The 16,499-nt window shown below is 41.8% G+C and overlaps 1 pseudogene; it reads right to left on the bottom strand.

The window, feature by feature from the left end:
• The window catches only part of LOC139029152 (inactive rhomboid protein 2-like), a 44,543-nt pseudogene that overhangs the window by 27,605 nt on the left and 439 nt on the right, over window positions 1-16,499 (bottom strand).

Below are 16,499 nucleotides of genomic sequence, written 5' to 3' on the forward strand. Positions count from 1 at the left end.
GGGGGTGGGGGGGTGGGGGAGGTTTGGGAGGCTGGTTGGGATATGGCTGGCCCAGTGCCCATAGACACATTACATACTGTGTATGAAGGCAAGGGCGATAGCATTCTCCTCTTTAGTAAAAAGGTTTTCAGTTGGGGGCTGAAACTCCCCGACTATACTACCAACTGTAAAAGTTAGCTTGCCAATTCTTCCCTCTCCTATTGAAATGACCTTCATCAGAGCATCAACTGACATTTTCCAAGTACAGACCATGTTTCCATAAAGAGGGGTCAACATGGAAAGAGCAGGTCAAATGGGTACCTGCTTGACCGTTTCAGGTCCCTCTTCAACCCGCTCTTCTTCCTCTGGGGCAGGGATGGCTATGACCAGACTGGGCGGCTTCTTGCTCTTCAACCGGCTGTCTGATTGGCTGCCGTTAGGAGGAGGCTCCCCCCCTTCCTGTGACGCCATCCTGTCTGAGTTCTGAGGGCAAACGAGAGTCAAATTGATTAATGGCATGTTTGAGATGGAATCTTCTTCAAAGACAAAAACGTGCATTTCTTCTTTCTTTCTTCCGTCTTAAAGAGATGTGAAACCAGCTGTGACCCTTTCTTTCCATTCCTCACAACCCTCATATCACCTCTATTTCTCAGTATCCTACAGCTTCCACTTTCATTCTCAACTTGCGCAAATGTGGTTCCATTTGACCTACTCAGACACTTCCTACTGAAAAGACAAACAACACCGACAGGCACTTTGAACCATTCAGGAACTAACTGAAGTAGCTACTTTAACACAAACATATTTGCCAAATGACAAATGACTAGAGGAACTCCTATCTGCAACAAGGAAGGACACATTGCCCTGCTGAAAAGAACCTTCCACACATGTATAGGGAAAGGAAACCACTAGATTTGAATACCACCCTTTTTGCTGAAGCTTCGTTTTCCATGTAAAAGCCCATCAGCTAAACCATTAAAAACAACACAAAAGTAGCCCACCACAGCACACACAAATGCAGCGCAATCACACTCCGGCGGTCCCAACACCAGAAAACCCAATGCCTGGACTTTTCCATCTAACTTTCCTCAGAACTCTACAGATATAGGCTAAACAATATATACTGTATGTGCGCATTGGGCATGCTACTGTGTCTATATGAAGACTGGGTCAGTGGGTCGAGCTGGAAAGAAACCCTATATGATAAGTCTTGTCACAACAGAGGCATAACCCTAGTCTCATTCCCCAGGGCAGCGTTCATTAGACACCAAACAAAAGGAAACGGACTGAAACAGGGAGGGACTACCAGGTTTCGGCCAATAAGAAACGCTCATTCTTGTTTTCTGTTGCAAAGCGTTTAAGCGTTTTCCTTTGCACGCCCTAATGAACAAGACCCAGCAATGTGAGGGAATAGGAGCCTGGCGCGCTAGCCTAGCCCCACTCTTGGGTAATAGTCGCTGACCGGCACTACGTAAACAATATCCATATCACTGGGGCCCAGTAGGTCCTGAGAGAGAAGCCTGCCTTTTCCACCACATACATAACAATATCTATTGAAGGAAAACACTGCCTGTCCAAGCAAATATGCATTAGAAAAACAGCAGGTGTTTTGTCCATGTTAGTTTGATGAGATCCTGGACGAGACCGCATAAATCAGTTACATTAGCAACCCTGTGTGTTAGCAACCCTTCTATGCAATTTAGTAATGTCACCCAAACACTTGTCTGTCTATCAGTACCATCATTCTTATTTGACATGCAATTAGTTAAAGGGTTCTTGTGGGCCGCTACACTGAATGAGTTAACAATAGGTTTTCTGCAGGGGCTGTGACCTCGTCTGTAGGACGCCAGCCAGTCATTGGATAGAAGCATCGTGGTAGGAGCTTGAATGAATGCATGGTGTCAGGTTAAGTTGAGACTGAGGTGACTGAGACAATGGCTTGTTACTTGGCAGTGCTAGTGGGGATGTAGGCTGCAACATGTCATTCCTAGAAAGTTGCACCTGTCGTGACACATTTTTAGAGAAAGAGCGAGAGAAAGAAAGAAAGAGATATCGCTAGCCTTATAATTCTATCTATATATATGTAACAGTTTAACTTTACATCCGTCCCCTCGCCCCGACCCGGGCGCGAACCAGGGACCTTCTGCACACATCAACAACAGTCACCCACGAAGCATCGTTACCCATCGCTCCACAAAAGCCGCGGCCCTTGCAGAGCAAGGGGAACCACTAATTCTAGGTTTCAAAGCTAGTGACGTAACCGACTGAAAGGCTGCTAGCGCGCACCACCGCTACCTAGCTAGCCATTTCACATCCGTTACATATACTCCCCTATGTAATTCTTTGGTCAGTGAAGCTGAAACTTTAATGTGACTCTATACTGCAGCATTTTGGATTCAAGATCAAACATGTATGCATCTAGTTCTGTTATTAGTATTTGGACAAATTCACTTAGTGTCTTACGGATGATTTTGTTTCCAAAAGAAATGAATGGTAAATCACGTATTGTGTCATTCTGGACTCACTTCTACTGTAAATAAGAAAACAATATTTTTCTGAACACTTCTACATTCATGTGGATGCTACCACGATTACGAATAATGATGAGTGAGAAAGTTACAGAGGCATGAATATCATAACCCCACCCCCCCAAAATGCTAACTTCCCCTGTTATTGGTAATGGTGAAAGGTTAGTATGTCTTGGGGGTATGATCTTTGTGCCTGTAACTTTCTCACTCATCATTATTCATGATTATATTACACTGTTTGGACTTAGACAGCCTGCCCAAGCATTTCCTGGGCAGGCTGTATAGACCTTCCAGCAAAGCCCTGTATAGACCTTCCAGCAAAGCAAACATCTTACATTTAGTGCAATGATTAATGGACTGACTGCCAAGCCATGTGCACAGGAAGACCATCATGAAGTGTTACATACAGTAACACCATGCAACAACTATCTCTGAAAGCCACCCTGAGTCCCTCATCTCTAAATGAGATGTTACTAAAGGACAACAATGGAAATAAGTCGTCAACTATTGTGTTTACCCTCGAAGATTCTTAAATCAAGTGTATCATTTTGTAGGTGTACCTTTAAATGATCAAATAAACTAAACTTAACTAAAAATACATTCAATATCAGTACATAGGCCTACCTTTCTTATCTGCTCAAAGCCACAACCATAATCATGCCTTCCTGTCCCCAGCTTCAAGTCTCCATTAGATATCGTTATCGGCCTCTGGACCCACTCAGAGCTCAATTAGTCCTCACTCTTCAGGCTTTTTGAATTGTGTCATTGTATATTTCCATAGGCAAGTCAAGGCAAGATTGCAATATTCCTATAGCGGTATTCTCCCTGGCCATACGTGTCCATTATAGATCTAGTCAATGTCTTGAAACCTTGGAGTCGCTATACATCACTAGAAAAAAGGGCCTTGGTGTCAGCGTCGGGAACGGCAGCAGGAGGGAAATCTGACACCAGTCGAGTCAATGGCAATCAAGTCTGTGGCTATGGGAGCAGAATAGTACGGAGACTAGTTGGGGGATGGGAGAACTCATATGTTCCTATGGGACCGGGTCAGGCCCACACCCTTTCACATAATGAAATATCCAAGGCTTTCACTAATGGAGGGGTTTTAACAGTGTGCTGCCGTGCTTTAGTGGCAGACAGTCACTAACCGCACAGTCTGTCAATGTGGAGAATGCTTTTATAGTTTCCATCGGGAGACAGTCAAGGAGTGAGTCAGGGTGGTGTTGTTTTGGTAGAGTGGAGAAAGAGAGATCAGTCTCATTGTTGACATTGTCTCATTGGGAGTCTCATTCTAAATGCACGGGCCTACGGAAGTAATATTCGCATGGTCTATAATCTGCATACTTGATTGCCTATATTTATGTATATATCTTTGTGATATTAATCCTATATCTTCATCCATATCTTAACAATTATGAGTCAATCAATATCAATACCATCCATAACAGATAATGTAGTGTGGAGATGACAGATTACCAGAACCAGAATAGCCAAAACTCAAAGGGCTTCCCAGATTGCTCACTGAGATTACCCTGTTGATGACAATGAGGGTTTTGACACATCTATTAGGCCCATACCTATGTGACTGGTAGCATGAATAACAGTCAACACCTATTCTAAACCAATAGGATAACAATAGCCTGGTTGTCTTGCCAACAGATCTAGGATAGGATAACAATAGGTCAATGATCGACCTGTGATGTGGGTTGGGTTTTCTATAAATTGTGTCATCATAGTTTTTCCCCCTCCACAGCCAAAATACATTTAGGGAGATTACCGAGCAACATAGAAGGGATTTTCAGGCAATACTGGAACACAGCGTATCATCATCTTCAGTCCCCCGGGGAAACAACAGCTCCAGGATAATGATTTCCTCACAGGGGGGAACTTTTGTGTTGTTGCACATTCAGATGTTGACTGAACATTTACCCAAATCGTTAGAGAACGAGTGAAAAACATTATAGTAGCTACTAGATGGTAGCATAAGGGTATGTTTTCGTGATCAATATGGAACATTTGTAATAAATGATTAACTGAGTCCAGAGGGAGTCTCAATCTCACAGTAGTCTGGGAACGGCAGATGTGACAACACAGCCCAAGGCTTCCACAGTAACTCCCAGCACACGGAGCACAGTACTGTAGATTGTTAGTTCTCAGTCTCTCACTCTCTCTCTCTGCCACTCAAATATCCTAAGTGAGTGAGAACTCAAACACAGTGTCACAGTAGTCTTGTAAGAGACAGCTCATGATGACATACATTGAGTGTACAAAACATTAAGAATACCTTCCTAATATTGAGTTGCACCCCCCGCCTCTTTTGTCCTCAGAACAGCCTCAATTCGTCGGGGCATGGACTCTACAAGGATGCCGGCACATGCTGACTCCAATGCTTCCCACAGTTGGGCGGTGGACCATTCTTGATACACACGGAAACTGTTGTGGGTGAAAAACCCAGCAGCGTTGCTGTTCTTGGCACAAACCGGTGCGCCTGGCACCTACTACCATACCCCGTTAAAATCTGTTGTCTTGCCCATTCACCCTCTGAATGACACACATACACAATCCATGTCTCAATTGTCTCAAGGCTTTAAAATAATTGTATGACCGGTCTCCTCCCCTTCATCTACACTGATTGAAGTGCATTTAACAAGTGACATCAATAATGGTTCATAGCTTTCAACTGGTCAGTCTGTGTCATGGAAAGAGCAGGTGTTCTTAATGTTTTTGTCCACTCAGTGTACACACTAATTCCAAGTCCCAGCCCAGTCACACAACCCAGTAATGAGTCACAAATGTGTAGTGACATACCCAGGGTGACAACCATAGTGCTCCTATCACATGACTTGTGTATCACGAGCTCCCACACTCCCAGTCTCTCTCTCCACCCCCTCTCTCTGTGTACTTCAAGAAATCTAAACGAATCTGTCCAGTTCTTTACATTGGGGCCAGTGTTGAGAGTGGAGCTCTTGAAGATGTCATGACATGCGAGCAGGGTCATTTTTATTAGGACACACACACACCGGGATACATTTTGCAACTGAAAACAAAAACTTCTTATGGGACAAGCACCAGTTAGTCCCTCCCTGTTTGTCTGGTTTCTTTTGATTGGTGCCTAATGAACATGACCCTGGCCTTAAGTCAATAGCAGATTAGCGTCAATGCTTCATTTGCATACTTGGTGTTTGGTGCCACCGTGTGTTCCTGTACAAGTGTGTGTGAGTGTGTATCCTGCGAAAGTGCGTGTCTGTCACCAAGCACCTATAGCCCACAGAGTGCTGCTGTTGCATGTTAACGTGACGCCAAGCACAGCTGCCACCTCACACCATAGCCCTGAACACAGGCAGACAGGAATGTGCTCTGAGAAATTGCTAGGTTTGGTTGCCACCGGTGATAGCTAGTTACAGTTAGAAGTGGTAATGGCCTAGAGCCAAGTTCCCAAACATAGACAAAGGCAAGGGCAGTCGGTCTCATCTTTCACTTTCTGTCATAGGCTTCAATGATGAACAGGTCAGCCCAAGTACAGTACAGCCTGGGTGAGTTTAGCTACAGTACCAGTCAAAAGGTTGGACACACCTACTCATTCAAGGGTTTTTCTTTATTTGTACTATTTTCTACATTGTTGAAAAATAGTGAAGACATCAACACTATGAAATAACACATATGGAATCATGTAGTAAGCAAAAAAGTGTTAAACAAATCAAAGTAGCCACCCTTTGACTTGATGACAGCTTTGCACACTCTTGGCATTCTCTCAACCAGCTTAACCACCAATTAACCACCAATTAACAGGTGTGCCTTGTTAAAAGTTAATTTCTTTAATTTCTTTCCTTAATGCGTTTGAGCCAATCAGTTGTGTTGTGACAAGGTACGGGTGGTATACAGAAGATAGCCCTATTTGGTAAAAGACCAAGTCCATATTATGGCAAGAACAGCTCAAATAAGCAAAGAGAAACGACAGTCCATCATTACTTTAAGACATGAAGGTCAGTCAATGCTGAAAATTTCAAGAACTTTGAAAGTTTCTTCAAGTGCAGTCGGAAAAACCATCAAGCGCTATGATGAAACTGGCTCTCATGAGGACCGCCACAGGAAAGTAAATGCTTCACAGAGTTCAAGTAACAGACACATATCAACATCAACTGAGATCACTAGTTAACTACACATGGTTGATGATAATACTAGTTTCTCTAGCTTGTCCTGCGTTGCATATAATCGATGCGGTGCCTGTTAATTTATCATTAAATCATAGCCTACTTCGTCAAACGGGTGATTTAACAGGCGCATTCGCGAAAAAAGCGCCTTTCTTAAAATCAATACACAAGTATATATTTTTAAACCTGCATATTTAGTTAATATTGCCTGCTAACATTCATTTATTTTAACTAGGGAAATTGTGTCACTTCTCTTGCGTTCTGTGCAACAGAGTCAGGGTATATGCAGCAGTTTGGGCCGCCTGGCTCGTTGCAAACTAATTTGCCAGAATTTTACGTAATTATAACATAACATTGAAGGTTGTGCAATGTAACAGGAATATTTAGACTTATGGATGCCACCCGTTAGATAAAATACGGAACGGTTCTGTATTTCACTGAAAGAATAAACGTTTTATTTTCGAAATGATAGTTTCCCGCTTTGACCATATTAATGACCTAAGGCTCGTATTTCTGTGTTATTATGTTATAATTAAGTCTATGATTTGATATTTGATAGAGCAGTCTGACTGAGCGGTGGTAGGCAGCAGCAGGCTCGTAAGCATTCATTCAAACAGCACTTTCGTGCGTTTGCCAGCAGCTCTTCGCAATGCTTCAAGCACAGCTCTGTTTATGACTTCAAGCCTATCAACTCCCGAGATTAGGCTGGTGTAACCGATGTGAAATGGCTAGCTAGTTAGCGGGGTGCGCGCTAATAGCGTTTCAAACGTCACTCGCTCTGAGACTTGGAGTAGTTGTTCCCCTTGCTCTGCAAGGGCCGCGGCTTTTGTGGAGCGATGGGTAACGATGCTTCGAGGGTGGCTGTTTTCGATGTGTTCCTGGTTCGAGCCCAGGTAGGGGCGAGGAGAGGGACGGAAGCTATACTGTTACACTGGCAATACTAAAGTGCCTATAAGAACATCCAATAGTCAAAGGTATATGAAATACAAATGGTATAGAGAGAAATAGTCCTATAATTCCTATAATAACCTCAACCTAAAACTTCTTACCTGGGAATATTGAAGATTCATGTTAAAAGGAACCACCAGCTTTCATATGTTCTGAGCAAGGAACTTAAACGTTAGCTTTTTTACATGGCACATATTGCACTTTTACCTTCTTCTCCAACACTTTGTTTTTGCATTATTTAAACCAAATTGAATATGTTTCATTATTTATTTGAGGCTAAATTGATTTTATTGATGTATTATATTAAGTTAAAATAAAAGTGTTCATTCAGTATTGTTGTAATTGTCATTATTACAAATAAATAAATATTTTTCAAAATTGAAATCGGCCGATTAATCGGTATCGGCTTTTGTTGGTCCTCCAATAATCGGTATCGGCATTGAAAAGTTATAATCGGTCGACCTCTATAGCAGAGCATTCTGCAGCGATATGCCATCCCATTTGGTTTGCACTTAGAGAGACTATCAATTGTTTTTTAACAGGACAATGACCCAAAACACACCTCCATGCTGTGTAAGGGCTATTTGACCAAGAAGGAGAGTGATGGTGCTGCATAAGATGACCTGGTCTCCACAATCATCCGACCTCAACCCAATTGAGATGGTTTGGGATGAGTTGGACTGCAGAGCGAAGGAAAAGTGCTCAGCAACTCCTTCAATACTGTTGGAAAAGCATTCCTTATTAAGCTGGTTGAGAGAATGCCAAGAGTGTGCAAAGCTGTCATCAAGGCAAAAGGGTGGCTACTTCGAAGAATCTCAAATATAATATATATTTTGATTTGTTCAACCCTTTTTTGGTTACAACATAATTCAATATGTGCTATTTCATAGTTTTGATGACTTCACTATTATTATTATTATACAATGAGTAGGTGTGTCCAAACTTTTGACTGGTACTGTACATGGCTACATGCTTAAGAGTGTCAGGTTCCAATTAACCTTCCTTTGCGTTCTACGCTAAGACTCTTTAAGACTAGATTACCTATGCAGAAGTTTCACTTGTTGCTGTGAAATGCACGACAACATCCACTGAAGAACATACTGTCGCTTCAATGGCATCTTGTGCAGAGCAGCACAGACGCGCAGCTGTACAACACATCCATTGTTCTCCATCACTTCTTCAATGAACTCTTGACACACAACATATACGTTTCAGAGTGCAGGACCCACAGCTGTTTCAAACAAATAACAAAAATGACACCAGTTAAATACTGTATCACCGCATATTTTGTCACTTGACATAATTGTCACACATTTGGAGCCGTGGAACAGCGTTCACACTTACTGCTCGACTCGCCTCCAGATATGGGTGTTGCCTGACGACCGGTCTCTGTTACCTCCGACCACTCGCAGCAGGGCGAAAGAGGAACAGTCCTTCAGATGATTGCCTCATCACCACATCCTGTGACCAGTAACATCTCTACCGCCCTGATTACTGCAACCTGAAAGAGCATTTGAACCACAAGTCAGAACATAGTAGATAAGTACCCACCAAGAACTTCGACAGACTTGCGAGAGACTCGAGATCTTGACAAATGTCAGACTTCAATAGATTTCAAAAGGACTTGTGTGGATTGCGCAACATGTCAATAGCATTCAAGATCTAACTTGCATGTGCATGGATGAACGAGCAAAAACAGTCATCTCTTCATACCAGGGGGCGAATCAATCGAATGGGGTAGGAAAGTAACTTCAGAATGCATCGATACATCAGTGTAGCAACTGAAATCACCCCTCACTCTTGTCTACTTAAACACAATGTGTGTGGTAATGACATTGCTCAAATGGCTAGTTCTATCCTTGTGATCAAATAGTTGAAGAACTTTAGTTGAAAAAATACAGTAGTATGGCAGGTTATTTGACCTGAAAAGCTATGAGACCCTCTTTGTCATTTTGAGCAATTGAAAGCTTCTCAGAGAAACTACAGAATTCTTGTGAGAGATTTGTCACAGTATTCTTGGTTATTCTACTGTAGCTGGACGGGAAATGTGTATTCCATAACTGAAACAGAATCTGCACTTCACAGAGCACGCATGCAGGTCCAAACTTGCATGGCGGGAAGCTTCCCACAAGTATCACAGCTCCATCACCCTTACCGAGACCCCTAGCTGCCTTCAGGGGCCGTGAATGTTTTGAATACACAAGACACCAAACTCAAAACTGGGCTACCTTTCAAACTAGATCCAACATAGACATTGCTGATATTTCCCAGTTACACGGCTTGTCATGGTTTTTGGCTTGTCGTGGGTGCAACTGCTTGAGAGAGCAGTACAGCACAAGGAGGAAGCCAGCCAGCGTGACAGCCAGCCTCCAGCCTGCGGAATGAGTCTCTGGCTCACTCAGAAGATGAAAGCGATCTGAAGAAGACACAGCGGGATACTACGAGTCTGTGACACACATTCCCCCCATATTCGCAGATATTTAAGTCAGATCCCTTCCTGGATCAGCGCGCATCAATTAGAAAATGGATGAAGCTTTGAACTTCCGATGCTCTGATGTTCATGAGAATCAAAGTTAACATGTCAAAGTGCCACTACCAGAGTGGCCTTGCTTCCTTTCAGGTTGAGGTTTAGGCCCTTTTCCTGTGTCGTGTCGAAGCGAAGGATGATGTGTCAGACAGTATGGAAGCTGAATTTGCAGAAGTTGGCATTACCGTGACGTAGCAGGAAAAAAATCCCAATGAGCCCACAGATACTACTGGGAAGAGGCCTGTCACTAGGAGAGACTCAAGGCTCTGTTTACTGGCAGGCATGTTGTGGCACAACAGCTGAGAACTGGAGCTGAAACATAGGAGGGGCAGGGGGATTGCAAGCATGACTCAATAGAATCCAAGGGGGAGGAAAGACAGAATGGACGACTGTACGCCTGAATGGTCATTATCCAGTTTGAATTACCTGATGCATGAAAAAAAAAAAATTACGACCGGGCTGAAATGGCAGGACAATTTTATAAATGTCGACAAACTATTTGTTCGTTCGATATGGTCTAGGATCTTTGTGTGTCGGTAAAATGTATTATGCTAGCAATGGCTGTGGAAACACCTTCATGCTCAAATAATATAAAATATATACATGACAAGGTATGGGTGGTAAACAGAAGATCGCCCTATTTGGTAAAAGACCAAGTCCATATTATGGCAGGAACAGCTCAAATAAGCAAATAGAAACCACAGTCCATCATTACTTTAAGACAAGTAGGTCAGTCAATCTGGAAAATTTCAAGAACTTTGAAAGTTCCTTCAAGTGCAGTCACAAAAAATATCAAGCGCTATGATGAAACTGGCTCTCATGAGGACAGCCCCAGGAAAGGAAGACACAGAGTCACCTCTGCGGCAGAGGATAAGTTCATTAGAATTACCAGCCTCAGAAATTGCTGCCCAAATAAATGCTTCACAGAGTTCAAGTAACAGACACATATCAACATCAACTGTTTCGAGGAGACTGCGTGAATCAGGCCTTCATGGTCGAATTGCTGCAAAGAAACCACTACTAAAGGACACCAATAAGAAGAGATTTGCTTGGGCCAAGAAACATGTGCAATTGATATTAGACCGGTGGAAATCTGTCCTTTGGTCTGATGAGTCCAAATTTGAGATTTTTGGTTCCAACCGCCGTGTCTTTGTGAGATGCAGAGCAGGTGAACGGATGATCTCAGCATGTGTGGTTCCCACCGTGAAGCATGGAGGAGGAGGAGGTGTGATGGTGCTTTGCTGGTGACACTGTCAGTGATTTATTTAGAATTCAAGGCACACTTAACCAGCATGGCTACCAGAGCATTCTGCAGAGATACGCCATCCCATCTGGTTTGCGCTTAGTGGGACTATCATTTGCTTTTCAACAGGACAATGACAAAAAAGCAACCAACAAGTGCTCAGTATATGTGGGAAGTCCCTCAAGACTGTTGGAAAAGCATTCCTCATGAAGCTGGTTGAGAGAGGCTGCTGTCTATATACATAGACTTGAAATCACTGGCCACTCTATACCGCTCTGACATTGCTCATCCATATATTTATATATTCTTAATTACATTCCTTTACTTAGATTTGTGTGTTTTGGGTATTACTGCACTGTCGGAGCTAGAAACACAAGCATTTCGCTACACCCGCAATAACATCTGCTAAACACGTGTATGTGACCAATAAAATGTGATTTGATTTGAGAATGCCAAGAGTGTGCAAAGCTGTCATCAAGGCAAAGGGTGGCTACTATGAAGAATATAACATATATTTTGATTTGTTTAACACTTTTTTGGTTACTACATGATTCCATACGTGTTATTTCATAGTGTTGACATCTTCACTATTATTCTGCAATGTAATAATAGTAAAAATGAAGAAAAACCCTTGAATAAATAGGTGTTCTAAAACGTTTGACTGGTACTGTACATACATACAGTGAGCTCCAAAATTACTGGCACCCCTGACTGGCAATGCACAAACAATACTTTAAAAAATATAAACAATATAATTATAAAGATAAACTCAAAATACCAACATGTGAGAAATACTGTACTTTATTAATGTTTCAATGGAACCAACCAAAATCATACAATTATTTAATACAAAATACATTAACCAAAATCGAGGATTCATAATTATTGGCACTCCTCATTTACTACTTAGTGCAACCACCTCTGGCAAGAATAACAGCGTAGAGTCTTTTTCTGTAATGTTTGACAAGGTTAAGGAACACATTTGGAGGGATTTTGGACCATTCCTCTATGCAGATCCTTTCAAGATCCTTCACATTCTTGGGTTTGCGCTTATCAACTGCCCTCTTCCACTCAGCCCACAGGTTTCCGATTGGATTGAGGTCCGGTGACTGAGATGACCATGGCAGAACATTGATTTTGTTGTCACAGAACCATTTCTGTGTGGATCTTGAGGTATGTTTCAGGTCATTGTTTTGTTGGAAAGTCAGCCAAAACCAGATTGTCAGCCAAAATTGCCTGATACTTGGTGGAATTCATTATGCCATCAATCTTAACCAGTGCCCCTAGAACTCTGGAATTAAAACAGCCCCAAAACACCACTGACCCCCCTCCATAATATAACTGTGGGTATGAGGTGCCTCTCCTTGTATGCATCTCTGTTTCGACACCAAACATGCCGATGCTGTATCTGACCAAAACGGTTTTCAACAGTTGCATATCTTTATAATGTTTTTATAATTGCCCTGACAGTGCTCAGTGGTATATTCAATCGTTTGTGGATCTTCTTGTCGCCATTACCAGATTTATGAAGGACTACGACCATCTGTTTCTTTTGAACTGCCAGTTCTTTTGTTTTCTTCATGGTGTTGGATGACAAAGGGATATTGCATGTGTGTTACCTCATTTTTATACCCTAGTGAAACAGGAAGTGATGTAAATGGCTCAATATAGTGCCTTAAGACTTAGATAAACTTAAATAAGTTGAATTTAATTTGTGGTTTAATTTTAGTAGATGTTAGTTACAATAATCTTTAAGGGTGCCATTAATTGTGAAACCTTGATTTGGAGGATATTGATTTTTAATTAAATCAATAAATGATTTTCGTTGGTTCCATTGAAACATTAATAAAGTACAGTATTTCTCACATGTTGGTATTTTGAGTTTATTTGTAAGTCGCTCTGGATAAGAGCGTCTGCTAAATGACTTAAATGTAAATGTAAATGTATAATGATATTGTTTACATTTGTTTAAGCATTATTTGTGCATTGCCAGTCAGGGGTGCCAGTAATTTTGGAGCCCACTGTACATACATACATACCACACATACAGGGCATTAGGAAAGTAATCAGACTTTTTACACATTTTGTTACAACATTCTAAAATGGATTAAATAGTGTTTGTCACTCATCAATCTACACACAATACCCCATAATGCCAAAGCAAAAACAGGTTTTTTGAATTTATAAAAAATAAGAAACTGAAAGATCACATTTACATAAGTATTCAGACCCTTTACTCAGTACTTTTGTTGAAGCAACTTTGGCAGCGTACAGCCTTGAGTCTTCTTGGGTATGATGCTAACAGCTTGGCACACCTGTATTTGGGAAGTTTCTCCCATTCTTCTCTGCAGATCCTCTCAAGCTCTGTCAGGTTGGATGGGGAGCCTCGCTGCACAGCTATAGGTATCTCCAGAGATGTTTGATTGGGTTCAAGTCCGGGCTCTGGCTGGGCCACTCAAGGACATGTCCCGAAGCCACTCCTGCATTGTCTTGGCTGTGTGCTTAGTGTTATTGTCCTGTTGGAAGGTGAACCTTCGCCCCAGTCCGAGGTTCTGAGCGCTTTGGAGCAGGTTTTCATCAAGGATCTCTCTGTACCTTGCTCCGTTCATCTTTACCTCAATCCTGACTAGTCTCCCAGTCCCTGCCACTGAAAAACATCCCCACAGCATGATGCTGCCACCACCATGCTTCACTGTAGGGATGGTGCCAGGTTTCCTCCAGACGTGACGCTTGGCATTCAGGCCAAAGAGTTCAATCTTAGTTTCATCAGACCAGAGAATCTTGTTTCTCATGGTCTGAGAGTCTTTAGGTGCCTTTTGGCAAACTCCAAGCGTGCTGACATGTGCCTTTTACTGAGGAGTGGCTTCCGTCTGGCCACTCTACCACAAAGGCCTGATTGGTGGAGTGCTGCAGAGATGGTTGTCCTTCTGGTAGGTTCTCCCATCTCCACAGAGGAACCCTGGAGCTCTGTCAGAGTGACCATTGGGTTCTTGGTCACCTCCCTGACCAAGGCCCTTCTCCCCTGATTGCTCTAGGAAGAGTCTTGGGGATTCCAAACTTCTTCCAATTAAGAATGATGGAGGCCACTGTGTTTTTGGGGACCTTCAATGCTGCAGAAATGTTTTGGTACCCTTCCCCAGATCTGTGCCTCAACACAATCCTGTCTCGGAGCTCTACGGACAATTCCTTCAACCTCATGGCTTGGTTTTTGCTCTGACATGCACTGTCAACTGTGGGACCTTATATAGACAGGTGTGCTTTTCCAAATCATGTCCAATCAATTGAATTTACCACAGGTGGACTCCAATCAAGTTGTTTAAACATCTCAAGGATGATCAATGGAAACGGGATGCACCTGATCTCAATTTCGAGTCTCATAGCAAAGGGTCTGAATACTAATGTAAATAAGGTATTTGTTTTTTTATTTTTAATACATTTGCAAAATGTTCTAAAAACCTGTTTTCGCTGTTTCATTATGGGGTATTGTGTGTAGATTGATGAGGAAATGTTTTCTTTAATCCATTTTAGAATAAGGCTGTAAAGTAACAAAAGGTAGAAAAATTCTAAGGGTCTGAATAGTTTTTTTGAATGCACTGTATTTAAATAACCATCATATGGAAGTAAACTTGGAGTTACACAATGATATGTTGTGTGGTCCTCCCACTACGACTCGGGAAAGCATGCAGTTTATTAGCCTACAGATTAAATACTGTAAATTACTGAACACAGGGTGGTGAAAGTGCACGGTGATGAGCTTGATACTCCTTTTCAATAAATATCAACGGTCTTATTTTAATGACAAGATGAACGATGCTTGGCTGCCGTTTAACAGATAAAAAATGATCTTGCTCTTATCCATAATAATCTCATCATGTAGGTAGCCTACCTGCACTGTATGTGCAAGCTGTTGACTAGAGCACACAAGCCAAGACCAGAGTGGGCACTTTTGCAATATAACGCAACAGTTTGTGACAAAACCATCAGTACAGTTGAATATGCGATGGTCATTTTATTTTGGAACATGGGTATTTGACCGCAAAAGTCACATTTTTATCCTCAATAAGTCTGTTTGATGGAAACATCTCTGGTGGGAAAATAAGCATATTTTTTATGCAGCTTTTAGAATATTTGCATGAAAATCTGTTGACAATTGGATGAAAACCTAGCTATTGTATCACTTCTAAATGTTTGCAAATCTGGAAAACCAACCTTGTTTCTGATTCCCAGCCCAGTCAACCATGACCATTTAACTTTTTCTGTTTTCCTACTGTGTCAACCTGCAACCTAGGCATTTACATTGGTTCCACTTCGCTCCACTATACTTTGTTAGCTTGACAACAGGTGCACTTGTGGTGTAACAGAACTTGCAGTTCTAGACTACTGATGCAGATGTTGTGGGTCAGTGGTTGCTTATCAACATTCTATTCTTTGTTCCCTCTGAAACGCACTACAGTATGCATAATTCAAAGGAAGAGATCTGTAAGACTCCATTGTTTGAAACATGAACGAATAAAAGAGCACTAATGATAGACATTTCAAAGATAGCCTGCCTTACTGAGGAATGTTCTGTATATTGTAGGCCTATCTTGAATTACTTATCTGCAGATGTCTACCAGTTTCTCAGCCCTGCAACAATGGTTGTTATAAACTAATGGTATACCAATCATTTCAGACGGGGTTAAAATGAGATTTTAGCCTTTACATAAAGATATAATACTCATCTCACACATTACTTTCTCACTATTTAAACCTATAAAGAAATGTTAACTCATGTACATTAATCTAACAGTTAACAGTCAGTGACTGTGGCAAACATCTTTCGAACGGAATGTTCGCGTATTCATATCATAACTTTTGCAACAAGATAAGAAAATGATGTAGCAACTATTTAACAATGTTGACCTGCATACTTAGTTACAGTGAGAGCCTGCATAATTCAGCAAGAAACGATACAGTATCCTGTCGTGTGAACAAACCAAACCCTCCCACATTTCTGGAAAAATGGGAGACCAATGGGAATTCTAACGTGACGCCAGTTAGCGGGCGTTTGACGGAAGTTGAACGAAGGTTTGTGTGAAGTTAGAATTGACACATTTCACTAAAGTGAATAGTTTTTTTCCCGG

The sequence above is a fragment of the Salvelinus sp. IW2-2015 genome, linkage group LG1, assembly GCF_002910315.2.
Source record: "Salvelinus sp. IW2-2015 linkage group LG1, ASM291031v2, whole genome shotgun sequence".
NCBI lineage: Eukaryota > Metazoa > Chordata > Actinopteri > Salmoniformes > Salmonidae > Salvelinus > Salvelinus sp. IW2-2015.